The sequence below is a fragment of the Schistocerca nitens genome, unplaced genomic scaffold (assembly GCF_023898315.1).
Source record: "Schistocerca nitens isolate TAMUIC-IGC-003100 unplaced genomic scaffold, iqSchNite1.1 HiC_scaffold_334, whole genome shotgun sequence".
In the NCBI taxonomy this organism is placed as follows: Eukaryota; Metazoa; Arthropoda; class Insecta; order Orthoptera; family Acrididae; genus Schistocerca; species Schistocerca nitens.
Genome location: NW_026045868.1, coordinates 12,495 through 36,994, shown reverse-complemented (window position 1 = coordinate 36,994; position 24,500 = coordinate 12,495). Strand labels below are relative to the sequence as shown.

General features: G+C 50.2%; 33 non-coding genes across 33 annotated transcripts; all 33 read right to left on the bottom strand.

Moving 5' to 3' along the window:
- Positions 1-25: 25 nt before the first annotated feature.
- On the bottom strand, positions 26-107 carry Trnas-cga (transfer RNA serine (anticodon CGA)). Its single transcript has one exon. It is a non-coding gene; the product is annotated as a tRNA-Ser (tRNA).
- A 138-nt stretch (positions 108-245) lies between these two features.
- On the bottom strand, positions 246-318 carry Trnak-uuu (transfer RNA lysine (anticodon UUU)). The gene has a single exon. It is a non-coding gene; the product is annotated as a tRNA-Lys (tRNA).
- Positions 319-851: 533 nt separating this feature from the next.
- Positions 852-924, bottom strand: Trnaf-gaa (transfer RNA phenylalanine (anticodon GAA)). Its single transcript has one exon. It is a non-coding gene; the product is annotated as a tRNA-Phe (tRNA).
- A 591-nt stretch (positions 925-1,515) lies between these two features.
- On the bottom strand, positions 1,516-1,597 carry Trnas-uga (transfer RNA serine (anticodon UGA)). The gene has a single exon. It is a non-coding gene; the product is annotated as a tRNA-Ser (tRNA).
- Positions 1,598-2,295: 698 nt separating this feature from the next.
- Positions 2,296-2,377, bottom strand: Trnas-cga (transfer RNA serine (anticodon CGA)). Its single transcript has one exon. It is a non-coding gene; the product is annotated as a tRNA-Ser (tRNA).
- A 138-nt stretch (positions 2,378-2,515) lies between these two features.
- On the bottom strand, positions 2,516-2,588 carry Trnak-uuu (transfer RNA lysine (anticodon UUU)). Its single transcript has one exon. It is a non-coding gene; the product is annotated as a tRNA-Lys (tRNA).
- Positions 2,589-3,121: 533 nt separating this feature from the next.
- On the bottom strand, positions 3,122-3,194 carry Trnaf-gaa (transfer RNA phenylalanine (anticodon GAA)). The gene has a single exon. It is a non-coding gene; the product is annotated as a tRNA-Phe (tRNA).
- A 591-nt stretch (positions 3,195-3,785) lies between these two features.
- Positions 3,786-3,867, bottom strand: Trnas-uga (transfer RNA serine (anticodon UGA)). Its single transcript has one exon. It is a non-coding gene; the product is annotated as a tRNA-Ser (tRNA).
- Positions 3,868-4,565: 698 nt separating this feature from the next.
- On the bottom strand, positions 4,566-4,647 carry Trnas-cga (transfer RNA serine (anticodon CGA)). The gene has a single exon. It is a non-coding gene; the product is annotated as a tRNA-Ser (tRNA).
- Positions 4,648-4,785: 138 nt separating this feature from the next.
- Trnak-uuu (transfer RNA lysine (anticodon UUU)) lies at positions 4,786-4,858 on the bottom strand. Its single transcript has one exon. It is a non-coding gene; the product is annotated as a tRNA-Lys (tRNA).
- A 532-nt stretch (positions 4,859-5,390) lies between these two features.
- Trnaf-gaa (transfer RNA phenylalanine (anticodon GAA)) lies at positions 5,391-5,463 on the bottom strand. Its single transcript has one exon. It is a non-coding gene; the product is annotated as a tRNA-Phe (tRNA).
- Positions 5,464-6,054: 591 nt separating this feature from the next.
- Trnas-uga (transfer RNA serine (anticodon UGA)) lies at positions 6,055-6,136 on the bottom strand. The gene has a single exon. It is a non-coding gene; the product is annotated as a tRNA-Ser (tRNA).
- Positions 6,137-6,834: 698 nt separating this feature from the next.
- On the bottom strand, positions 6,835-6,916 carry Trnas-cga (transfer RNA serine (anticodon CGA)). Its single transcript has one exon. It is a non-coding gene; the product is annotated as a tRNA-Ser (tRNA).
- Positions 6,917-7,054: 138 nt separating this feature from the next.
- Positions 7,055-7,127, bottom strand: Trnak-uuu (transfer RNA lysine (anticodon UUU)). Its single transcript has one exon. It is a non-coding gene; the product is annotated as a tRNA-Lys (tRNA).
- Positions 7,128-7,660: 533 nt separating this feature from the next.
- Trnaf-gaa (transfer RNA phenylalanine (anticodon GAA)) lies at positions 7,661-7,733 on the bottom strand. Its single transcript has one exon. It is a non-coding gene; the product is annotated as a tRNA-Phe (tRNA).
- A 591-nt stretch (positions 7,734-8,324) lies between these two features.
- Trnas-uga (transfer RNA serine (anticodon UGA)) lies at positions 8,325-8,406 on the bottom strand. Its single transcript has one exon. It is a non-coding gene; the product is annotated as a tRNA-Ser (tRNA).
- A 698-nt stretch (positions 8,407-9,104) lies between these two features.
- On the bottom strand, positions 9,105-9,186 carry Trnas-cga (transfer RNA serine (anticodon CGA)). The gene has a single exon. It is a non-coding gene; the product is annotated as a tRNA-Ser (tRNA).
- Positions 9,187-9,324: 138 nt separating this feature from the next.
- Trnak-uuu (transfer RNA lysine (anticodon UUU)) lies at positions 9,325-9,397 on the bottom strand. Its single transcript has one exon. It is a non-coding gene; the product is annotated as a tRNA-Lys (tRNA).
- Positions 9,398-9,928: 531 nt separating this feature from the next.
- Trnaf-gaa (transfer RNA phenylalanine (anticodon GAA)) lies at positions 9,929-10,001 on the bottom strand. Its single transcript has one exon. It is a non-coding gene; the product is annotated as a tRNA-Phe (tRNA).
- A 591-nt stretch (positions 10,002-10,592) lies between these two features.
- On the bottom strand, positions 10,593-10,674 carry Trnas-uga (transfer RNA serine (anticodon UGA)). The gene has a single exon. It is a non-coding gene; the product is annotated as a tRNA-Ser (tRNA).
- Positions 10,675-11,372: 698 nt separating this feature from the next.
- On the bottom strand, positions 11,373-11,454 carry Trnas-cga (transfer RNA serine (anticodon CGA)). Its single transcript has one exon. It is a non-coding gene; the product is annotated as a tRNA-Ser (tRNA).
- A 138-nt stretch (positions 11,455-11,592) lies between these two features.
- Positions 11,593-11,665, bottom strand: Trnak-uuu (transfer RNA lysine (anticodon UUU)). Its single transcript has one exon. It is a non-coding gene; the product is annotated as a tRNA-Lys (tRNA).
- Positions 11,666-12,198: 533 nt separating this feature from the next.
- On the bottom strand, positions 12,199-12,271 carry Trnaf-gaa (transfer RNA phenylalanine (anticodon GAA)). Its single transcript has one exon. It is a non-coding gene; the product is annotated as a tRNA-Phe (tRNA).
- Positions 12,272-12,862: 591 nt separating this feature from the next.
- On the bottom strand, positions 12,863-12,944 carry Trnas-uga (transfer RNA serine (anticodon UGA)). The gene has a single exon. It is a non-coding gene; the product is annotated as a tRNA-Ser (tRNA).
- Positions 12,945-13,642: 698 nt separating this feature from the next.
- Positions 13,643-13,724, bottom strand: Trnas-cga (transfer RNA serine (anticodon CGA)). Its single transcript has one exon. It is a non-coding gene; the product is annotated as a tRNA-Ser (tRNA).
- A 138-nt stretch (positions 13,725-13,862) lies between these two features.
- On the bottom strand, positions 13,863-13,935 carry Trnak-uuu (transfer RNA lysine (anticodon UUU)). Its single transcript has one exon. It is a non-coding gene; the product is annotated as a tRNA-Lys (tRNA).
- A 533-nt stretch (positions 13,936-14,468) lies between these two features.
- On the bottom strand, positions 14,469-14,541 carry Trnaf-gaa (transfer RNA phenylalanine (anticodon GAA)). Its single transcript has one exon. It is a non-coding gene; the product is annotated as a tRNA-Phe (tRNA).
- A 6,887-nt stretch (positions 14,542-21,428) lies between these two features.
- On the bottom strand, positions 21,429-21,510 carry Trnas-cga (transfer RNA serine (anticodon CGA)). Its single transcript has one exon. It is a non-coding gene; the product is annotated as a tRNA-Ser (tRNA).
- Positions 21,511-21,648: 138 nt separating this feature from the next.
- On the bottom strand, positions 21,649-21,721 carry Trnak-uuu (transfer RNA lysine (anticodon UUU)). The gene has a single exon. It is a non-coding gene; the product is annotated as a tRNA-Lys (tRNA).
- A 531-nt stretch (positions 21,722-22,252) lies between these two features.
- Trnaf-gaa (transfer RNA phenylalanine (anticodon GAA)) lies at positions 22,253-22,325 on the bottom strand. Its single transcript has one exon. It is a non-coding gene; the product is annotated as a tRNA-Phe (tRNA).
- A 591-nt stretch (positions 22,326-22,916) lies between these two features.
- Positions 22,917-22,998, bottom strand: Trnas-uga (transfer RNA serine (anticodon UGA)). Its single transcript has one exon. It is a non-coding gene; the product is annotated as a tRNA-Ser (tRNA).
- Positions 22,999-23,696: 698 nt separating this feature from the next.
- On the bottom strand, positions 23,697-23,778 carry Trnas-cga (transfer RNA serine (anticodon CGA)). Its single transcript has one exon. It is a non-coding gene; the product is annotated as a tRNA-Ser (tRNA).
- Positions 23,779-23,916: 138 nt separating this feature from the next.
- Positions 23,917-23,989, bottom strand: Trnak-uuu (transfer RNA lysine (anticodon UUU)). Its single transcript has one exon. It is a non-coding gene; the product is annotated as a tRNA-Lys (tRNA).
- Between the last annotated feature and the right edge of the window lie 511 nt (positions 23,990-24,500).

The following is a 24,500-nucleotide window of genomic DNA, read 5'->3' as shown; positions in this document are numbered from 1 at the left end:
TTGCTCTTCTTTACGCAAAATCGCACGCAGCCGGTAGGACTCGAACCTACGCTCCCAGAGGGAATCTGATTTCGAGTCAGACGCCTTAACCACTCGGCCACGACTGCGCGGAGCGCAATCCTCTCCCGTCACATGCAACTGCCACCGTTTAAAGCACTGTGGTGGCAGGAAACGGCGTAGTTACATTCTCTTCCGTAGTGTTTCCGCCGCTACTAGACGAATCACTACCAAAGCATTAAAATTTCCGCCCAGACAGGGATTTGAACCCTGGACCCTTAGGTTAAAAGCCTAATGCTCTACCGGCTGAGCTACCCGGGCTCACAGGACGTTAGCAAACCTTCCACGATGCACAACTATACATTGGCTCATGTCCTTTACTGTTGTGCAATCGCTGCAACTAATAAAACGTCGCCTGGATGCTGTCTACAAACTTATCGTGCTAAGCTCGTAACAGACTATCAAAGAATACTGACACACGACGCAAAAACAAATTGCAGCAGTCGTTACGTCTCATGCGTTGGAGCAGAGGATTTACGTGTTTTGTTGACACTCACTGGGCAACTCGAAAATTCACAAGCATTTTGAATGCAATGTTTCCCACGCTTTCGCTCATTTCACAGTTCCGTTGGAGACGTTCTTCACGTCCTGACACAAAAAAGGGAACGCAGTCGGTAGGACATTTTTTTTTTTTTATTTTCTTGCTTCCCAGGCAGTTGCCTACTGTGTTCCTCTTATGGCATGCACTAGACAACCAGAACAGCTACAGGAGGGAGTCACTTTTGTTCTCGGCGGTAGTTACATTATCACAAACTCAGAGCAATTCCATTGGCGTCAGCTTCAAAACGAATGCATGCCGAAACCCGGGATCGAACCAGGGACCTTTATATCTTCAGTCTAACGCTCTCCCAACTGAGCTATTTCGGCTGACGTGGAACGTCTCTGTTTTGTACGTCTTCGTTAACCTCTGCCTCGTCGCCAATTTCACAGTCGTCTTCGTCTGATAAGACACAGGGACGCTGAAAGGCGAGCAGCAGATGCAGTGAAGCACCACACACATTTCTTCTGCTTCAATCATCGTAACAAGCAAACACGTCGACTCGATTCATGTAATATTGACTTCGCTGACGCTAGAAAACCGGTGCTATATCGATGCCACGTGCAACTCGTGTGCAGAGAACGAGACACAAGAAGGAGTGAGCCTCTCCACCGTGTGAGAGGCAGTATCTAGCAGATACACACGGTAAAACATTTGACTTGCGCTAGCTCATAAATTGCTGCACGTCATCGTCTGCAAGCTAAAATGGACACATCTGCACTGCCCAGAGAGGCGACACTTGCACTGACACCTGGTGGACGGCTGCGAGACGAGGAGATGAGCTGTGGCTTCTGGGCGCGACTTTAGCGCTGCACCCTGTAGCCAAGAACACTGCACATTGCTGGCGACCCACGTGTTTAGTAGTGACGCAACCGCTAGGATGCAGCTGAACGTCCATCTTCTGTGAGCGAGAAAATTTTCGCAGTCGGCAGGACTCGAACCTGCGCTCCCAGAGGGAATCTGATTTCAAGTCAGACGCCTTAACCACTCGGCCACGACTGCCGGTGGCAAAAGCGTCTTCCGACAAGTGAAAGTGCCACCTTGAGAAGCAATCCGATGGCAGAAAGCGGCTTGGCCTCACTCTTTTCTCTAGTGTTTCCATGGCCAGCACATTAGCCGTTACGAAAGTGTATTAATTTTCGCCCAGGCAGAGGCTTGGACCCAACACCCTTTGGTTGAAAACCTAACGCTCTACCGACTGAGCTATCGTACAGCTGCGTGATGAGCGAGTGATTCACATGTCGTAATTACTGGCTTATGGCTCCAATGGCGACTTCACCGACTTCCCACTGACGCACCGCTGACGCTAGTTTTCTGTCGTCTTAAGCGGTGGACATACTTGCAAGTAGCTGCGAGATCTTAAGAAAAGAAACGCTGCACCATTGCTTTTGCCGCACTCGAATGACTGAATTACGATTCTTAAAAAGAAATGAATGTTCGCTCTGTCCAAAACTTCCAAGCACATGTGTGTACTCACAAACTCGGCGTCGGCGCGAGAAAATGACGGGAGCGCACTCGTGGGCCTGCGACGGCTTTCTGCAGTCCCAGCGTCAGTGCGTGGTGAACCGGTAACCACAGGAAGCAGCGGCCGTCGCGGAACTCTGTATTCTTAAATTTTCGTCTTGTTGAGAGTGGCGTCATTGGCTTGCACCCGCGTTCATGCGTGTGAAAATATTTGCTCTTCTTTACGCAAAATCGCACGCAGCCGGTAGGACTCGAACCTACGCTCCCAGAGGGAATCTGATTTCGAGTCAGACGCCTTAACCACTCGGCCACGACTGCGCGGAGCGCAATCCTCTCCCGTCACATGCAACTGCCACCGTTTAAAGCACTGTGGTGGCAGGAAACGGCGTAGTTACATTCTCTTCCGTAGTGTTTCCGCCGCTACTAGACGAATCACTACCAAAGCATTAAAATTTCCGCCCAGACAGGGATTTGAACCCTGGACCCTTAGGTTAAAAGCCTAATGCTCTACCGGCTGAGCTACCCGGGCTCACAGGACGTTAGCAAACCTTCCACGATGCACAACTATACATTGGCTCATGTCCTTTACTGTTGTGCAATCGCTGCAACTAATAAAACGTCGCCTGGATGCTGTCTACAAACTTATCGTGCTAAGCTCGTAACAGACTATCAAAGAATACTGACACACGACGCAAAAACAAATTGCAGCAGTCGTTACGTCTCATGCGTTGGAGCAGAGGATTTACGTGTTTTGTTGACACTCACTGGGCAACTCGAAAATTCACAAGCATTTTGAATGCAATGTTTCCCACGCTTTCGCTCATTTCACAGTTCCGTTGGAGACGTTCTTCACGTCCTGACACAAAAAAGGGAACGCAGTCGGTAGGACATTTTTTTTTTTTTATTTTCTTGCTTCCCAGGCAGTTGCCTACTGTGTTCCTCTTATGGCATGCACTAGACAACCAGAACAGCTACAGGAGGGAGTCACTTTTGTTCTCGGCGGTAGTTACATTATCACAAACTCAGAGCAATTCCATTGGCGTCAGCTTCAAAACGAATGCATGCCGAAACCCGGGATCGAACCAGGGACCTTTAGATCTTCAGTCTAACGCTCTCCCAACTGAGCTATTTCGGCTGACGTGGAACGTCTCTGTTTTGTACGTCTTCGTTAACCTCTGCCTCGTCGCCAATTTCACAGTCGTCTTCGTCTGATAAGACACAGGGACGCTGAAAGGCGAGCAGCAGATGCAGTGAAGCACCACACACATTTCTTCTGCTTCAATCATCGTAACAAGCAAACACGTCGACTCGATTCATGTAATATTGACTTCGCTGACGCTAGAAAACCGGTGCTATATCGATGCCACGTGCAACTCGTGTGCAGAGAACGAGACACAAGAAGGAGTGAGCCTCTCCACCGTGTGAGAGGCAGTATCTAGCAGATACACACGGTAAAACATTTGACTTGCGCTAGCTCATAAATTGCTGCACGTCATCGTCTGCAAGCTAAAATGGACACATCTGCACTGCCCAGAGAGGCGACGCTTGCACTGACACCTGGTGGACGGCTGCGAGACGAGGAGATGAGCTGTGGCTTCTGGGCGCGACTTTAGCGCTGCACCCTGTAGCCAAGAACACTGCACATTGCTGGCGACCCACGTGTTTAGTAGTGACGCAACCGCTAGGATGCAGCTGAACGTCCATCTTCTGTGAGCGAGAAAATTTTCGCAGTCGGCAGGACTCGAACCTGCGCTCCCAGAGGGAATCTGATTTCAAGTCAGACGCCTTAACCACTCGGCCACGACTGCCGGTGGCAAAAGCGTCTTCCGACAAGTGAAAGTGCCACCTTGAGAAGCAATCCGATGGCAGAAAGCGGCTTGGCCTCACTCTTTTCTCTAGTGTTTCCATGGCCAGCACATTAGCCGTTACGAAAGTGTATTAATTTTCGCCCAGGCAGAGGCTTGGACCCAACACCCTTTGGTTGAAAACCTAACGCTCTACCGACTGAGCTATCGTACAGCTGCGTGATGAGCGAGTGATTCACATGTCGTAATTACTGGCTTATGGCTCCAATGGCGACTTCACCGACTTCCCACTGACGCACCGCTGACGCTAGTTTTCTGTCGTCTTAAGCGGTGGACATACTTGCAAGTAGCTGCGAGATCTTAAGAAAAGAAACGCTGCACCATTGCTTTTGCCGCACTCGAATGACTGAATTACGATTCTTAAAAAGAAATGAATGTTCGCTCTGTCCAAAACTTCCAAGCACATGTGTGTACTCACAAACTCGGCGTCGGCGCGAGAAAATGACGGGAGCGCACTCGTGGGCCTGCGACGGCTTTCTGCAGTCCCAGCGTCAGTGCGTGGTGAACCGGTAACCACAGGAAGCAGCGGCCGTCGCGGAACTCTGTATTCTTAAATTTTCGTCTTGTTGAGAGTGGCGTCATTGGCTTGCACCCGCGTTCATGCGTGTGAAAATATTTGCTCTTCTTTACGCAAAATCGCACGCAGCCGGTAGGACTCGAACCTACGCTCCCAGAGGGAATCTGATTTCGAGTCAGACGCCTTAACCACTCGGCCACGACTGCGCGGAGCGCAATCCTCTCCCGTCACATGCAACTGCCACCGTTTAAAGCACTGTGGTGGCAGGAAACGGCGTAGTTACATTCTCTTCCGTAGTGTTTCCGCCGCTACTAGACGAATCACTACCAAAGCATTAAAATTTCCGCCCAGACAGGGATTTGAACCCTGGACCCTTAGGTTAAAATCCTAATGCTCTACCGGCTGAGCTACCCGGGCTCACAGGACGTTAGCAAACCTTCCACGATGCACAACTATACATTGGCTCATGTCCTTTACTGTTGTGCAATCGCTGCAACTAATAAAACGTCGCCTGGATGCTGTCTACAAACTTATCGTGCTAAGCTCGTAACAGACTATCAAAGAATACTGACACACGACGCAAAAACAAATTGCAGCAGTCGTTACGTCTCATGCGTTGGAGCAGAGGATTTACGTGTTTTGTTGACACTCACTGGGCAACTCGAAAATTCACAAGCATTTTGAATGCAATGTTTCCCACGCTTTCGCTCATTTCACAGTTCCGTTGGAGACGTTCTTCACGTCCTGACACAAAAAAGGGAACGCAGTCGGTAGGACATTTTTTTTTTTTATTTTCTTGCTTCCCAGGCAGTTGCCTACTGTGTTCCTCTTATGGCATGCACTAGACAACCAGAACAGCTACAGGAGGGAGTCACTTTTGTTCTCGGCGGTAGTTACATTATCACAAACTCAGAGCAATTCCATTGGCGTCAGCTTCAAAACGAATGCATGCCGAAACCCGGGATCGAACCAGGGACCTTTATATCTTCAGTCTAACGCTCTCCCAACTGAGCTATTTCGGCTGACGTGGAACGTCTCTGTTTTGTACGTCTTCGTTAACCTCTGCCTCGTCGCCAATTTCACAGTCGTCTTCGTCTGATAAGACACAGGGACGCTGAAAGGCGAGCAGCAGATGCAGTGAAGCACCACACACATTTCTTCTGCTTCAATCATCGTAACAAGCAAACACGTCGACTCGATTCATGTAATATTGACTTCGCTGACGCTAGAAAACCGGTGCTATATCGATGCCACGTGCAACTCGTGTGCAGAGAACGAGACACAAGAAGGAGTGAGCCTCTCCACCGTGTGAGAGGCAGTATCTAGCAGATACACACGGTAAAACATTTGACTTGCGCTAGCTCATAAATTGCTGCACGTCATCGTCTGCAAGCTAAAATGGACACATCTGCACTGCCCAGAGAGGCGACACTTGCACTGACACCTGGTGGACGGCTGCGAGACGAGGAGATGAGCTGTGGCTTCTGGGCGCGACTTTAGCGCTGCACCCTGTAGCCAAGAACACTGCACATTGCTGGCGACCCACGTGTTTAGTAGTGACGCAACCGCTAGGATGCAGCTGAACGTCCATCTTCTGTGAGCGAGAAAATTTTCGCAGTCGGCAGGACTCGAACCTGCGCTCCCAGAGGGAATCTGATTTCAAGTCAGACGCCTTAACCACTCGGCCACGACTGCCGGTGGCAAAAGCGTCTTCCGACAAGTGAAAGTGCCACCTTGAGAAGCAATCCGATGGCAGAAAGCGGCTTGGCCTCACTCTTTTCTCTAGTGTTTCCATGGCCAGCACATTAGCCGTTACGAAAGTGTATTAATTTTCGCCCAGGCAGAGGCTTGGACCCAACACCCTTTGGTTGAAAACCTAACGCTCTACCGACTGAGCTATCGTACAGCTGCGTGATGAGCGAGTGATTCACATGTCGTAATTACTGGCTTATGGCTCCAATGGCGACTTCACCGACTTCCCACTGACGCACCGCTGACGCTAGTTTTCTGTCGTCTTAAGCGGTGGACATACTTGCAAGTAGCTGCGAGATCTTAAGAAAAGAAACGCTGCACCATTGCTTTTGCCGCACTCGAATGACTGAATTACGATTCTTAAAAAGAAATGAATGTTCGCTCTGTCCAAAACTTCCAAGCACATGTGTGTACTCACAAACTCGGCGTCGGCGCGAGAAAATGACGGGAGCGCACTCGTGGGCCTGCGACGGCTTTCTGCAGTCCCAGCGTCAGTGCGTGGTGAACCGGTAACCACAGGAAGCAGCGGCCGTCGCGGAACTCTGTATTCTTAAATTTTCGTCTTGTTGAGAGTGGCGTCATTGGCTTGCACCCGCGTTCATGCGTGTGAAAATATTTGCTCTTCTTTACGCAAAATCGCACGCAGCCGGTAGGACTCGAACCTACGCTCCCAGAGGGAATCTGATTTCGAGTCAGACGCCTTAACCACTCGGCCACGACTGCGCGGAGCGCAATCCTCTCCCGTCACATGCAACTGCCACCGTTTAAAGCACTGTGGTGGCAGGAAACGGCGTAGTTACATTCTCTTCCGTAGTGTTTCCGCCGCTACTAGACGAATCACTACCAAAGCATTAAAATTTCCGCCCAGACAGGGATTTGAACCCTGGACCCTTAGGTTAAAAGCCTAATGCTCTACCGGCTGAGCTACCCGGGCTCACAGGACGTTAGCAAACCTTCCACGATGCACAACTATACATTGGCTCATGTCCTTTACTGTTGTGCAATCGCTGCAACTAATAAAACGTCGCCTGGATGCTGTCTACAAACTTATCGTGCTAAGCTCGTAACAGACTATCAAAGAATACTGACACACGACGCAAAAACAAATTGCAGCAGTCGTTACGTCTCATGCGTTGGAGCAGAGGATTTACGTGTTTTGTTGACACTCACTGGGCAACTCGAAAATTCACAAGCATTTTGAATGCAATGTTTCCCACGCTTTCGCTCATTTCACAGTTCCGTTGGAGACGTTCTTCACGTCCTGACACAAAAAAGGGAACGCAGTCGGTAGGACATTTTTTTTTTTTTATTTTCTTGCTTCCCAGGCAGTTGCCTACTGTGTTCCTCTTATGGCATGCACTAGACAACCAGAACAGCTACAGGAGGGAGTCACTTTTGTTCTCGGCGGTAGTTACATTATCACAAACTCAGAGCAATTCCATTGGCGTCAGCTTCAAAACGAATGCATGCCGAAACCCGGGATCGAACCAGGGACCTTTAGATCTTCAGTCTAACGCTCTCCCAACTGAGCTATTTCGGCTGACGTGGAACGTCTCTGTTTTGTACGTCTTCGTTAACCTCTGCCTCGTCGCCAATTTCACAGTCGTCTTCGTCTGATAAGACACAGGGACGCTGAAAGGCGAGCAGCAGATGCAGTGAAGCACCACACACATTTCTTCTGCTTCAATCATCGTAACAAGCAAACACGTCGACTCGATTCATGTAATATTGACTTCGCTGACGCTAGAAAACCGGTGCTATATCGATGCCACGTGCAACTCGTGTGCAGAGAACGAGACACAAGAAGGAGTGAGCCTCTCCACCGTGTGAGAGGCAGTATCTAGCAGATACACACGGTAAAACATTTGACTTGCGCTAGCTCATAAATTGCTGCACGTCATCGTCTGCAAGCTAAAATGGACACATCTGCACTGCCCAGAGAGGCGACGCTTGCACTGACACCTGGTGGACGGCTGCGAGACGAGGAGATGAGCTGTGGCTTCTGGGCGCGACTTTAGCGCTGCACCCTGTAGCCAAGAACACTGCACATTGCTGGCGACCCACGTGTTTAGTAGTGACGCAACCGCTAGGATGCAGCTGAACGTCCATCTTCTGTGAGCGAGAAAATTTTCGCAGTCGGCAGGACTCGAACCTGCGCTCCCAGAGGGAATCTGATTTCAAGTCAGACGCCTTAACCACTCGGCCACGACTGCCGGTGGCAAAAGCGTCTTCCGACAAGTGAAAGTGCCACCTTGAGAAGCAATCCGATGGCAGAAAGCGGCTTGGCCTCACTCTTTTCTCTAGTGTTTCCATGGCCAGCACATTAGCCGTTACGAAAGTGTATTAATTTTCGCCCAGGCAGAGGCTTGGACCCAACACCCTTTGGTTGAAAACCTAACGCTCTACCGACTGAGCTATCGTACAGCTGCGTGATGAGCGAGTGATTCACATGTCGTAATTACTGGCTTATGGCTCCAATGGCGACTTCACCGACTTCCCACTGACGCACCGCTGACGCTAGTTTTCTGTCGTCTTAAGCGGTGGACATACTTGCAAGTAGCTGCGAGATCTTAAGAAAAGAAACGCTGCACCATTGCTTTTGCCGCACTCGAATGACTGAATTACGATTCTTAAAAAGAAATGAATGTTCGCTCTGTCCAAAACTTCCAAGCACATGTGTGTACTCACAAACTCGGCGTCGGCGCGAGAAAATGACGGGAGCGCACTCGTGGGCCTGCGACGGCTTTCTGCAGTCCCAGCGTCAGTGCGTGGTGAACCGGTAACCACAGGAAGCAGCGGCCGTCGCGGAACTCTGTATTCTTAAATTTTCGTCTTGTTGAGAGTGGCGTCATTGGCTTGCACCCGCGTTCATGCGTGTGAAAATATTTGCTCTTCTTTACGCAAAATCGCACGCAGCCGGTAGGACTCGAACCTACGCTCCCAGAGGGAATCTGATTTCGAGTCAGACGCCTTAACCACTCGGCCACGACTGCGCGGAGCGCAATCCTCTCCCGTCACATGCAACTGCCACCGTTTAAAGCACTGTGGTGGCAGGAAACGGCGTAGTTACATTCTCTTCCGTAGTGTTTCCGCCGCTACTAGACGAATCACTACCAAAGCATTAAAATTTCCGCCCAGACAGGGATTTGAACCCTGGACCCTTAGGTTAAAAGCCTAATGCTCTACCGGCTGAGCTACCCGGGCTCACAGGACGTTAGCAAACCTTCCACGATGCACAACTATACATTGGCTCATGTCCTTTACTGTTGTGCAATCGCTGCAACTAATAAAACGTCGCCTGGATGCTGTCTACAAACTTATCGTGCTAAGCTCGTAACAGACTATCAAAGAATACTGACACACGACGCAAAAACAAATTGCAGCAGTCGTTACGTCTCATGCGTTGGAGCAGAGGATTTACGTGTTTTGTTGACACTCACTGGGCAACTCGAAAATTCACAAGCATTTTGAATGCAATGTTTCCCACGCTTTCGCTCATTTCACAGTTCCGTTGGAGACGTTCTTCACGTCCTGACACAAAAAAGGGAACGCAGTCGGTAGGACATTTTTTTTTTTATTTTCTTGCTTCCCAGGCAGTTGCCTACTGTGTTCCTCTTATGGCATGCACTAGACAACCAGAACAGCTACAGGAGGGAGTCACTTTTGTTCTCGGCGGTAGTTACATTATCACAAACTCAGAGCAATTCCATTGGCGTCAGCTTCAAAACGAATGCATGCCGAAACCCGGGATCGAACCAGGGACCTTTAGATCTTCAGTCTAACGCTCTCCCAACTGAGCTATTTCGGCTGACGTGGAACGTCTCTGTTTTGTACGTCTTCGTTAACCTCTGCCTCGTCGCCAATTTCACAGTCGTCTTCGTCTGATAAGACACAGGGACGCTGAAAGGCGAGCAGCAGATGCAGTGAAGCACCACACACATTTCTTCTGCTTCAATCATCGTAACAAGCAAACACGTCGACTCGATTCATGTAATATTGACTTCGCTGACGCTAGAAAACCGGTGCTATATCGATGCCACGTGCAACTCGTGTGCAGAGAACGAGACACAAGAAGGAGTGAGCCTCTCCACCGTGTGAGAGGCAGTATCTAGCAGATACACACGGTAAAACATTTGACTTGCGCTAGCTCATAAATTGCTGCACGTCATCGTCTGCAAGCTAAAATGGACACATCTGCACTGCCCAGAGAGGCGACACTTGCACTGACACCTGGTGGACGGCTGCGAGACGAGGAGATGAGCTGTGGCTTCTGGGCGCGACTTTAGCGCTGCACCCTGTAGCCAAGAACACTGCACATTGCTGGCGACCCACGTGTTTAGTAGTGACGCAACCGCTAGGATGCAGCTGAACGTCCATCTTCTGTGAGCGAGAAAATTTTCGCAGTCGGCAGGACTCGAACCTGCGCTCCCAGAGGGAATCTGATTTCAAGTCAGACGCCTTAACCACTCGGCCACGACTGCCGGTGGCAAAAGCGTCTTCCGACAAGTGAAAGTGCCACCTTGAGAAGCAATCCGATGGCAGAAAGCGGCTTGGCCTCACTCTTTTCTCTAGTGTTTCCATGGCCAGCACATTAGCCGTTACGAAAGTGTATTAATTTTCGCCCAGGCAGAGGCTTGGACCCAACACCCTTTGGTTGAAAACCTAACGCTCTACCGACTGAGCTATCGTACAGCTGCGTGATGAGCGAGTGATTCACATGTCGTAATTACTGGCTTATGGCTCCAATGGCGACTTCACCGACTTCCCACTGACGCACCGCTGACGCTAGTTTTCTGTCGTCTTAAGCGGTGGACATACTTGCAAGTAGCTGCGAGATCTTAAGAAAAGAAACGCTGCACCATTGCTTTTGCCGCACTCGAATGACTGAATTACGATTCTTAAAAAGAAATGAATGTTCGCTCTGTCCAAAACTTCCAAGCACATGTGTGTACTCACAAACTCGGCGTCGGCGCGAGAAAATGACGGGAGCGCACTCGTGGGCCTGCGACGGCTTTCTGCAGTCCCAGCGTCAGTGCGTGGTGAACCGGTAACCACAGGAAGCAGCGGCCGTCGCGGAACTCTGTATTCTTAAATTTTCGTCTTGTTGAGAGTGGCGTCATTGGCTTGCACCCGCGTTCATGCGTGTGAAAATATTTGCTCTTCTTTACGCAAAATCGCACGCAGCCGGTAGGACTCGAACCTACGCTCCCAGAGGGAATCTGATTTCGAGTCAGACGCCTTAACCACTCGGCCACGACTGCGCGGAGCGCAATCCTCTCCCGTCACATGCAACTGCCACCGTTTAAAGCACTGTGGTGGCAGGAAACGGCGTAGTTACATTCTCTTCCGTAGTGTTTCCGCCGCTACTAGACGAATCACTACCAAAGCATTAAAATTTCCGCCCAGACAGGGATTTGAACCCTGGACCCTTAGGTTAAAAGCCTAATGCTCTACCGGCTGAGCTACCCGGGCTCACAGGACGTTAGCAAACCTTCCACGATGCACAACTATACATTGGCTCATGTCCTTTACTGTTGTGCAATCGCTGCAACTAATAAAACGTCGCCTGGATGCTGTCTACAAACTTATCGTGCTAAGCTCGTAACAGACTATCAAAGAATACTGACACACGACGCAAAAACAAATTGCAGCAGTCGTTACGTCTCATGCGTTGGAGCAGAGGATTTACGTGTTTTGTTGACACTCACTGGGCAACTCGAAAATTCACAAGCATTTTGAATGCAATGTTTCCCACGCTTTCGCTCATTTCACAGTTCCGTTGGAGACGTTCTTCACGTCCTGACACAAAAAAGGGAACGCAGTCGGTAGGACATTTTTTTTTTTTTATTTTCTTGCTTCCCAGGCAGTTGCCTACTGTGTTCCTCTTATGGCATGCACTAGACAACCAGAACAGCTACAGGAGGGAGTCACTTTTGTTCTCGGCGGTAGTTACATTATCACAAACTCAGAGCAATTCCATTGGCGTCAGCTTCAAAACGAATGCATGCCGAAACCCGGGATCGAACCAGGGACCTTTAGATCTTCAGTCTAACGCTCTCCCAACTGAGCTATTTCGGCTGACGTGGAACGTCTCTGTTTTGTACGTCTTCGTTAACCTCTGCCTCGTCGCCAATTTCACAGTCGTCTTCGTCTGATAAGACACAGGGACGCTGAAAGGCGAGCAGCAGATGCAGTGAAGCACCACACACATTTCTTCTGCTTCAATCATCGTAACAAGCAAACACGTCGACTCGATTCATGTAATATTGACTTCGCTGACGCTAGAAAACCGGTGCTATATCGATGCCACGTGCAACTCGTGTGCAGAGAACGAGACACAAGAAGGAGTGAGCCTCTCCACCGTGTGAGAGGCAGTATCTAGCAGATACACACGGTAAAACATTTGACTTGCGCTAGCTCATAAATTGCTGCACGTCATCGTCTGCAAGCTAAAATGGACACATCTGCACTGCCCAGAGAGGCGACACTTGCACTGACACCTGGTGGACGGCTGCGAGACGAGGAGATGAGCTGTGGCTTCTGGGCGCGACTTTAGCGCTGCACCCTGTAGCCAAGAACACTGCACATTGCTGGCGACCCACGTGTTTAGTAGTGACGCAACCGCTAGGATGCAGCTGAACGTCCATCTTCTGTGAGCGAGAAAATTTTCGCAGTCGGCAGGACTCGAACCTGCGCTCCCAGAGGGAATCTGATTTCAAGTCAGACGCCTTAACCACTCGGCCACGACTGCCGGTGGCAAAAGCGTCTTCCGACAAGTGAAAGTGCCACCTTGAGAAGCAATCCGATGGCAGAAAGCGGCTTGGCCTCACTCTTTTCTCTAGTGTTTCCATGGCCAGCACATTAGCCGTTACGAAAGTGTATTAATTTTCGCCCAGGCAGAGGCTTGGACCCAACACCCTTTGGTTGAAAACCTAACGCTCTACCGACTGAGCTATCGTACAGCTGCGTGATGAGCGAGTGATTCACATGTCGTAATTACTGGCTTATGGCTCCAATGGCGACTTCACCGACTTCCCACTGACGCACCGCTGACGCTAGTTTTCTGTCGTCTTAAGCGGTGGACATACTTGCAAGTAGCTGCGAGATCTTAAGAAAAGAAACGCTGCACCATTGCTTTTGCCGCACTCGAATGACTGAATTACGATTCTTAAAAAGAAATGAATGTTCGCTCTGTCCAAAACTTCCAAGCACATGTGTGTACTCACAAACTCGGCGTCGGCGCGAGAAAATGACGGGAGCGCACTCGTGGGCCTGCGACGGCTTTCTGCAGTCCCAGCGTCAGTGCGTGGTGAACCGGTAACCACAGGAAGCAGCGGCCGTCGCGGAACTCTGTATTCTTAAATTTTCGTCTTGTTGAGAGTGGCGTCATTGGCTTGCACCCGCGTTCATGCGTGTGAAAATATTTGCTCTTCTTTACGCAAAATCGCACGCAGCCGGTAGGACTCGAACCTACGCTCCCAGAGGGAATCTGATTTCGAGTCAGACGCCTTAACCACTCGGCCACGACTGCGCGGAGCGCAATCCTCTCCCGTCACATGCAACTGCCACCGTTTAAAGCACTGTGGTGGCAGGAAACGGCGTAGTTACATTCTCTTCCGTAGTGTTTCCGCCGCTACTAGACGAATCACTACCAAAGCATTAAAATTTCCGCCCAGACAGGGATTTGAACCCTGGACCCTTAGGTTAAAAGCCTAATGCTCTACCGGCTGAGCTACCCGGGCTCACAGGACGTTAGCAAACCTTCCACGATGCACAACTATACATTGGCTCATGTCCTTTACTGTTGTGCAATCGCTGCAACTAATAAAACGTCGCCTGGATGCTGTCTACAAACTTATCGTGCTAAGCTCGTAACAGACTATCAAAGAATACTGACACACGACGCAAAAACAAATTGCAGCAGTCGTTACGTCTCATGCGTTGGAGCAGAGGATTTACGTGTTTTGTTGACACTCACTGGGCAACTCGAAAATTCACAAGCATTTTGAATGCAATGTTTCCCACGCTTTCGCTCATTTCACAGTTCCGTTGGAGACGTTCTTCACGTCCTGACACAAAAAAGGGAACGCAGTCGGTAGGACATTTTTTTTTTTTTATTTTCTTGCTTCCCAGGCAGTTGCCTACTGTGTTCCTCTTATGGCATGCACTAGACAACCAGAACAGCTACAGGAGGGAGTCACTTTTGTTCTCGGCGGTAGTTACATTATCACAAACTCAGAGCAATTCCATTGGCGTCAGCTTCAAAACGAATGCATGCCGAAACCCGGGATCGAACCAGGGACCTTTAGATCTTCAGTCTAACGCTCTCCCAACTGAGCTATTTCGGCTGACGTGGAACGTCTCTGTTTTGTACGTCTTCGTTAACCTCTGCCTCGTCGCCAATTTCACAGTCGTCTTCGTCTGATAAGACACAGGGACGCTGAAAGGCGAGCAGCAGATGCAGTGAAGCACCACACACATTTCTTCTGCTTCAATCATCGTAACAAGCAAACACGTCGACTCGATTCATGTAATATTGACTTCGCTGACGCTAGAAAACCGGTGCTATATCGATGCCACGTGCAACTCGTGTGCAGAGAACGAGACACAAGAAGGAGTGAGCCTCTCCACCGTGTGAGAGGCAGTATCTAGCAGATACACACGGTAAAACATTTGACTTGCGCTAGCTCATAAATTGCTGCACGTCATCGTCTGCAAGCTAAAATGGACACATCTGCACTGCCCAGAGAGGCGACACTTGCACTGACACCTGGTGGACGGCTGCGAGACGAGGAGATGAGCTGTGGCTTCTGGGCGCGACTTTAGCGCTGCACCCTGTAGCCAAGAACACTGCACATTGCTGGCGACCCACGTGTTTAGTAGTGACGCAACCGCTAGGATGCAGCTGAACGTCCATCTTCTGTGAGCGAGAAAATTTTCGCAGTCGGCAGGACTCGAACCTGCGCTCCCAGAGGGAATCTGATTTCAAGTCAGACGCCTTAACCACTTTTTTTTTTTTTTTTTTTTTTTTTTTTTTTTTTTTTTTTTTTTTTACAGTCGAATGCTCTACGACTTTTTTTTTTTTTTTTTTTTTTTTTTTTTTTTTTGGGCTCGAACCCACGACCCTGAGATTAAGAGTTTCATGCTCTACCGACTTTTTTTTTTTTTTTATGCCTTATCCATTTTTTTTTTTTGTCGAATGCTCTACGACATTTTTTTTGTGCCTTAACCACTTTTTTTTTTCCTTTTTTTTTTATTTGCCACTTTTTGTTAACCACTTTTTTTTTATTTTATTTCATTTTAGTTTTTTTTGTATTTTTTTTTTTGTTTTTTAACATCAAAATGAAGATGCCCCTCCTGGGCCAAAATCATATGGTTCCGTTCCGGAACGTATGTCCTGTGGACGGGGGGGGGGGGGGTAGACTTTCCGACTTTCCGGACGCTAGGCCGTCTTCTCGATGCAAATTTATAACCGGTGAATTCGGAGAGGTTCTTTTTTCTTTCTCTTTTTTTTTTTTTTTTTTTTTATTTTTTTTATTAAGGATGCATGGAGTCTTGTTGTATCCTTACACAATTGTTACATGTGTAGATACCACCATCTCCATACAGCGATAGATAGACTAACTGCTCATGCCTATCGTCAACGGTTCACCAGAAAGTCTTCAAACACCTTAATAAGAAAATTGGCATAATGTTTCCGGTATGTCTGTGTTCGCTTCAGTATAGCGTGTTGGTTCTCCAAGAATGATCTGTACTCGCCAACGTCATGATCCGACGTGCTAAATAGGTAGTACACAGTTACCCCCATTAACCAATGTACTGCGTGTCTCTTCGTTCGTGGGTACGGGTTATCATCAGGGCAGAGTAGGGACATCATTGAAATGGCGTGCGGCGCCGTGCGTTGGATGAAGGCCAATAGGCGACAAAGCAGTTGCCACACTTCCTTTGCAGCCCCACAAACGAGCCGGTGGAGGTCCGTATCTTGCAGTTGGCACGTCGGGCACAGCGGCGATGCCGCGAGATGAATCTGGTGCAGACGTGACTGCGTTGGGTATTTACGATTCACGTAAAAGTACCACGTGGCCCGCGCCGCCGTCGGTAAGTTAGGGGGGTGGATATTGCACCAGACCGCAGTCCAGTCGTACCGGGGATACTTGCTTTCAACCACATTCCGTCGCTGTCGCAACATGAGGGTGCCGTACACACTCCGGACTGCGGGCAGGTCGTCAATACGCAGCATCTTCCGCAGGTAACTGTAGTCGAGCAGAAAAGTACGGCAGTGGCACAAGGCTGGTGGGATGTGGTGAATATCAATCGGCGGGTCCAGGTTGGGTGGCACGATTTCCGTCAGGAGGAAGGAGATCAGACGGTTATGGTCGCGTTTCCAATGCCATAGCGTCAGTCGTACGAACAAAGCCAAGGCCTTGACGTATACATTGATGAGTCCGAGGCCGCCAGCTGTCAGCGGGAGAGTGAGCGTCGCGTTACTTACTTTAAAGAGATGTCCTTGGTTCACGTAATGGCCGAAGACTGCCTGGAGTCTGTCCGCTGTCGCCCGCGGCATGGGAAATATTCGCGCTATATATATAATCTTCGACACCAGGTAGGTGTTTACGAAGTCTACCTTTTGCAGCGCATCGAGGGACCGTAAGGTGTGTAGTCGGATACTGGCGCGGATATTGTGCAAGAGGCGTTTGTAGTTGAGAGCGATCGTGCGGCGCATATTCTGAGTGTACGTTACTCCCAAACATTTCATCTCTGTAAGCACCTTAATGCGGGTTTCTGGTTGCGCGGGTAACCCGCGTCCAATGTGCATAATTCCCGATTTCCGCCTGTTGAGCTGTGCACCAGCCGCTTTGCCATATCTCTCAATCAGGTCTATTGCCATGTCAACCTCTGCGTTCGAACGTACGACGATGACGACATCATCCGCGTAAGCCCGGTACACAAATTTATCATCTCGCACAAAGACGCCCCGTAGCGTTGTGTGGAGTTGAACCAACAGCGGCTCAATCGCGAGGGCAAATAAGCTCATGGAGAGAGGACACCCCTGTCTGACAGAGCAGTGTATCTGTACGGGTCCTGCCAAAAGTCCGTTTACTAAGACCATTGACTCTGATCCATGTAGAAGCCGCAAGACAGACGCAATGAGCCGTTGTGGAAACCACATCGCCGTCATTGTTTCGCGGAGAAAGTCATGGCCGACTGCATCAAAGGCTTTTTCTAAGTCGACCGCAAGCATGGCACCTTGCATTCTACACGCATCTGCAATGGCTATCAGATCACGGTAATCACACAACGCCATATGAATAGCGCGATTGTCACCGACTCCAGTCTGGTCTTTTCCCGTTAACTGTGTAAGGGCCGACCGGAAGCGAAGGGCCAGGAGTCGTGCAAAGAGTTTGTAATCACTGTTAAGCAGTGTTATCGGCCGGAACTGATGCACAGAGTATCCGGACGATGTCTTCGGGACTGGAATGATGATTCCCTGCGTAAATTCGCGAGGGACTGCCACTTCAGGAGTGAGTAGCTCCTGGCACAACTGTCGCAACATCGGCGTTAAGATACTTTGAAATTCTCTGTAGAATTCTATAGGCAGTCCATCGGGTCCAGGCGATTTATTCTTGCGACCCTTTGCCAAAGCCGTCGCCACTTCCTCTTCCGTCACATCTTCCTGCAGTGCATCGACAGTGGCGCGATCGAGTCGGCGCGGCAGTGCCGTGAGTATGTCATTAAGGGCCTCTCGATCTGGTGCCTTCTGCGAGTACAGACTGGCATAATAATCCACGAACCCTTTTTTAATCTCGACCTGTGTGGTTAACCGCTGGCCGTCCACCGTCCGAAGTGCCGTGATGAGTTTCCGTGTATACTGCCGCTTTTCCCCTACCACGTGGTGCAATGAGGGTCGTTCGTGCGCGACCTCATATCCCAGTCGTGCTCGAATGACGGTGCCATCCATCTTGTGGCGCATGAGATGCAACAGTTTGGCTTTGACGCGGTTGATTTCTACAAGACTAACCGGTCGTTGTGCGGGACGGTTGTACATGTCACGGAGGACACTAAAGTAAAATTCCACCGTGGTATTGTACCATTGCATCCTATCGCGGGAGTAGTTCATTAGTGTCCTCCTCAAGGCCGGTTTGGCGCAATGTATCCACCAGAGGAGCACCGACGGATAGGCGTGTGTGCGACGTAAGCATTTCGTCCAGGTGTCGGTGACTTGTACACGGCAATCACGTTCCTGCAGAACAGCGACATTCAATTTCCACAATCCTCTACCGCGATAGGTTGACTGGCGCGCCAGAGTGATGGTGCAGATATACGCCAAATGATCTGAAAAGATCGTCGGCCAGAGTTCCGACTGCTGAAGACGGAGACGAAGCTCGCGCGACGTATATATGCGGTCCAGGCGGCTCGCTGACGTTGCCGTAAAGTACGTGAACCCCGGCGCGTCTCCATGGAGGCAGGTCCATGTGTCCTGCAAGGCCATGTCACGTATAACGGCAGAGAGCTCCGGGCATGTGTTGTAGTTCGGCGTCTGGTCGCGGGGTGACAGCACGCAGTTGAAGTCACCGCCGAAAACGACGTGATCGTACCTGCCCGCGAACAGGGGCATTATGTCAGTCCTATAGAATTCCGAACGGGCGCCTCTATTGCTTGAGCCAGATGGAGCGTAGACATTGATAACGCGGACGCCAGCGAGCGTAAGCGCTGTACCTCTCGCCGAAGGTAGAAACGCAACGTCCGTAACTTCGAGACCCTCTTTGGTTAAGATGGCGGTGCCCAGTTCGTGCGCGGTACCAGGATGGACATGAGCGGTATATGTGCGCAAGGACTGGAGATCCGACTCCCTGACCTCCTGTAACAGGGCGATATCGACTTCCGCCGCTCGTAACATGTCACTGAGAAGCTGCAGTTTACGAGCACTGCTGATTTTATTAATGTTGATTGTCGCTATGCGATACGCCTGTTGAGGGTTCATTGGGCACAACTCTGCGACACCGTCAGCTTTTAGGTTCGCTGTCCTTCCTCCGAGCCGTCGACCGGCTCACTGGAACCTGGTCGTAATGCGTTACCCATGGTACCATGGGTGTCGTCCACGGCCAGTGGTTGGTCCGTCGTTCCAACATCCTGAGCGTCTAACTCAACATCGTCAGCCCAATTTACTTCATCATGCACAGGGGCGGTGCGGTGCATGTTCGGAAGTTTTCGATCCAGCTCATCACATGGTTCAAGGGGTCGCGTCGTACTCACATCCATGGGGGTCACACTGCAGGCGTCAACGCCACAGTGACCTATGGGGCTTGCCACTCGCTGCGTAGGGGCCTGGTCTGTTGCAGAACTCGTCGCCGTAGTGCCGCGCTGCGTTTGTGCAATCCGTGTTGCTTTTTCACGATATGGGCGAGCTGCTTCGCCGGCATCTGGGGGCGCGATACGTTGTTTCTTGCGCTTCTTTTGTTGGTGCCGTGAATTATGGGATTCCTCAACGTCTGAAGGTTGAGACTGTCCCACACTAGGTGTTTCGGAGTCCGCTCCCGTCTCGGGCGTCACGTCAGATACCACGTCCATCACTTCCGTCCGCGGAGGTTCCACACGCTCGGAGACATCCGGACTGGGGGCGTCTGACGCCGGCCGCAAAGACTGGTCGACCACCGGGGCATCCTGCTGCATGGGCGACTCCTGTGATGCAGCGGGAGGATCGGGAACAGTGGGGAATGGCACCACAGCACCTCGCGCAGCCGCGACATACGTAAGTGGCCAAGCTTGGGACCGCTGCGGATCGAGGTTCGCGCCCACCGGCAATTGTGCAATACGTCGTTGTAAACACTCCGATCGAACGTGACCTTCCTTTCCACAACCAGAGCATGTACGAGGTTGTCCATCATACATGACGATCGCTCTGCAGCCACAAACGTATACATAGGAGGGGATATGCTTCTGAAGGTCGATTCTCACTTGACGTACGCCATTAAGAACAGGGTAAGTCTCAAAGCTCAACCACTTCTCCTCCGTATGGGCGAGGACCGTCCCATACTGTTGCAGGGCCGAAGTTACTTGGTGGGCAGTCACCTCAAATGGTAATTCAAAGACACGTACCGTTCTGATTCCAATGCCCGCTGGTTCCACAAGGACTGTCCCTACATTGCCGTCGGAGTGAAGGAACTTATAAGAGCCTCCCGACGTCCGAATCAGCCGGTCACAGCAATCGTCATTGATAAGTTTCACATATACAACACTTGCCACTATCGAAAGATGAATACCAAATAGTTCGTTGGGATCTAATTTCACTACCTCTCTCAAAAAACGTTCAACTTCAAGCGCTTTTGGTCGGGCAAAACGGTTCTCGAATGTGAACTTTACTGTCGACTTTCGTAAAGAATGAGCCATGTGAACGTTTCCTATGTACGATGGACGATGCGCCGCTAGCACAACACTCACCGACTCCGCTAAGCTGCTGGTCGCGGCTAGGACGTAAACAGCACGTCCGCGCCGCACGGCTTCTCAAGCCCGACTGCCTGCCACTCGGCCACGACTGCCGGTGGCAAAAGCGTCTTCCGACAAGTGAAAGTGCCACCTTGAGAAGCAATCCGATGGCAGAAAGCGGCTTGGCCTCACTCTTTTCTCTAGTGTTTCCATGGCCAGCACATTAGCCGTTACGAAAGTGTATTAATTTTCGCCCAGGCAGAGGCTTGGACCCAACACCCTTTGGTTGAAAACCTAACGCTCTACCGACTGAGCTATCGTACAGCTGCGTGATGAGCGAGTGATTCACATGTCGTAATTACTGGCTTATGGCTCCAATGGCGACTTCACCGACTTCCCACTGACGCACCGCTGACGCTAGTTTTCTGTCGTCTTAAGCGGTGGACATACTTGCAAGTAGCTGCGAGATCTTAAGAAAAGAAACGCTGCACCATTGCTTTTGCCGCACTCGAATGACTGAATTACGATTCTTAAAAAGAAATGAATGTTCGCTCTGTCCAAAACTTCCAAGCACATGTGTGTACTCACAAACTCGGCGTCGGCGCGAGAAAATGACGGGAGCGCACTCGTGGGCCTGCGACGGCTTTCTGCAGTCCCAGCGTCAGTGCGTGGTGAACCGGTAACCACAGGAAGCAGCGGCCGTCGCGGAACTCTGTATTCTTAAATTTTCGTCTTGTTGAGAGTGGCGTCATTGGCTTGCACCCGCGTTCATGCGTGTGAAAATATTTGCTCTTCTTTACGCAAAATCGCACGCAGCCGGTAGGACTCGAACCTACGCTCCCAGAGGGAATCTGATTTCGAGTCAGACGCCTTAACCACTCGGCCACGACTGCGCGGAGCGCAATCCTCTCCCGTCACATGCAACTGCCACCGTTTAAAGCACTGTGGTGGCAGGAAACGGCGTAGTTACATTCTCTTCCGTAGTGTTTCCGCCGCTACTAGACGAATCACTACCAAAGCATTAAAATTTCCGCCCAGACAGGGATTTGAACCCTGGACCCTTAGGTTAAAAGCCTAATGCTCTACCGGCTGAGCTACCCGGGCTCACAGGACGTTAGCAAACCTTCCACGATGCACAACTATACATTGGCTCATGTCCTTTACTGTTGTGCAATCGCTGCAACTAATAAAACGTCGCCTGGATGCTGTCTACAAACTTATCGTGCTAAGCTCGTAACAGACTATCAAAGAATACTGACACACGACGCAAAAACAAATTGCAGCAGTCGTTACGTCTCATGCGTTGGAGCAGAGGATTTACGTGTTTTGTTGACACTCACTGGGCAACTCGAAAATTCACAAGCATTTTGAATGCAATGTTTCCCACGCTTTCGCTCATTTCACAGTTCCGTTGGAGACGTTCTTCACGTCCTGACACAAAAAAGGGAACGCAGTCGGTAGGACATTTTTTTTTTTATTTTCTTGCTTCCCAGGCAGTTGCCTACTGTGTTCCTCTTATGGCATGCACTAGACAACCAGAACAGCTACAGGAGGGAGTCACTTTTGTTCTCGGCGGTAGTTACATTATCACAAACTCAGAGCAATTCCATTGGCGTCAGCTTCAAAACGAATGCATGCCGAAACCCGGGATCGAACCAGGGACCTTTAGATCTTCAGTCTAACGCTCTCCCAACTGAGCTATTTCGGCTGACGTGGAACGTCTCTGTTTTGTACGTCTTCGTTAACCTCTGCCTCGTCGCCAATTTCACAGTCGTCTTCGTCTGATAAGACACAGGGACGCTGAAAGGCGAGCAGCAGATGCAGTGAAGCACCACACACATTTCTTCTGCTTCAATCATCGTAACAAGCAAACACGTCGACTCGATTCATGTAATATTGACTTCGCTGACGCTAGAAAACCGGTGCTATATCGATGCCACGTGCAACTCGTGTGCAGAGAACGAGACACAAGAAGGAGTGAGCCTCTCCACCGTGTGAGAGGCAGTATCTAGCAGATACACACGGTAAAACATTTGACTTGCGCTAGCTCATAAATTGCTGCACGTCATCGTCTGCAAGCTAAAATGGACACATCTGCACTGCCCAGAGAGGCGACACTTGCACTGACACCTGGTGGACGGCTGCGAGACGAGGAGATGAGCTGTGGCTTCTGGGCGCGACTTTAGCGCTGCACCCTGTAGCCAAGAACACTGCACATTGCTGGCGACCCACGTGTTTAGTAGTGACGCAACCGCTAGGATGCAGCTGAACGTCCATCTTCTGTGAGCGAGAAAATTTTCGCAGTCGGCAGGACTCGAACCTGCGCTCCCAGAGGGAATCTGATTTCAAGTCAGACGCCTTAACCACTCGGCCACGACTGCCGGTGGCAAAAGCGTCTTCCGACAAGTGAAAGTGCCACCTTGAGAAGCAATCCGATGGCAGAAAGCGGCTTGGCCTCACTCTTTTCTCTAGTGTTTCCATGGCCAGCACATTAGCCGTTACGAAAGTGTATTAATTTTCGCCCAGGCAGAGGCTTGGACCCAACACCCTTTGGTTGAAAACCTAACGCTCTACCGACTGAGCTATCGTACAGCTGCGTGATGAGCGAGTGATTCACATGTCGTAATTACTGGCTTATGGCTCCAATGGCGACTTCACCGACTTCCCACTGACGCACCGCTGACGCTAGTTTTCTGTCGTCTTAAGCGGTGGACATACTTGCAAGTAGCTGCGAGATCTTAAGAAAAGAAACGCTGCACCATTGCTTTTGCCGCACTCGAATGACTGAATTACGATTCTTAAAAAGAAATGAATGTTCGCTCTGTCCAAAACTTCCAAGCACATGTGTGTACTCACAAACTCGGCGTCGGCGCGAGAAAATGACGGGAGCGCACTCGTGGGCCTGCGACGGCTTTCTGCAGTCCCAGCGTCAGTGCGTGGTGAACCGGTAACCACAGGAAGCAGCGGCCGTCGCGGAACTCTGTATTCTTAAATTTTCGTCTTGTTGAGAGTGGCGTCATTGGCTTGCACCCGCGTTCATGCGTGTGAAAATATTTGCTCTTCTTTACGCAAAATCGCACGCAGCCGGTAGGACTCGAACCTACGCTCCCAGAGGGAATCTGATTTCGAGTCAGACGCCTTAACCACTCGGCCACGACTGCGCGGAGCGCAATCCTCTCCCGTCACATGCAACTGCCACCGTTTAAAGCACTGTGGTGGCAGGAAACGGCGTAGTTACATTCTCTTCCGTAGTGTTTCCGCCGCTACTAGACGAATCACTACCAAAGCATTAAAATTTCCGCCCAGACAGGGATTTGAACCCTGGACCCTTAGGTTAAAAGCCTAATGCTCTACCGGCTGAGCTACCCGGGCTCACAGGACGTTAGCAAACCTTCCACGATGCACAACTATACATTGGCTCATGTCCTTTACTGTTGTGCAATCGCTGCAACTAATAAAACGTCGCCTGGATGCTGTCTACAAACTTATCGTGCTAAGCTCGTAACAGACTATCAAAGAATACTGACACACGACGCAAAAACAAATTGCAGCAGTCGTTACGTCTCATGCGTTGGAGCAGAGGATTTACGTGTTTTGTTGACACTCACTGGGCAACTCGAAAATTCACAAGCATTTTGAATGCAATGTTTCCCACGCTTTCGCTCATTTCACAGTTCCGTTGGAGACGTTCTTCACGTCCTGACACAAAAAAGGGAACGCAGTCGGTAGGACATTTTTTTTTTTTATTTTCTTGCTTCCCAGGCAGTTGCCTACTGTGTTCCTCTTATGGCATGCACTAGACAACCAGAACAGCTACAGGAGGGAGTCACTTTTGTTCTCGGCGGTAGTTACATTATCACAAACTCAGAGCAATTCCATTGGC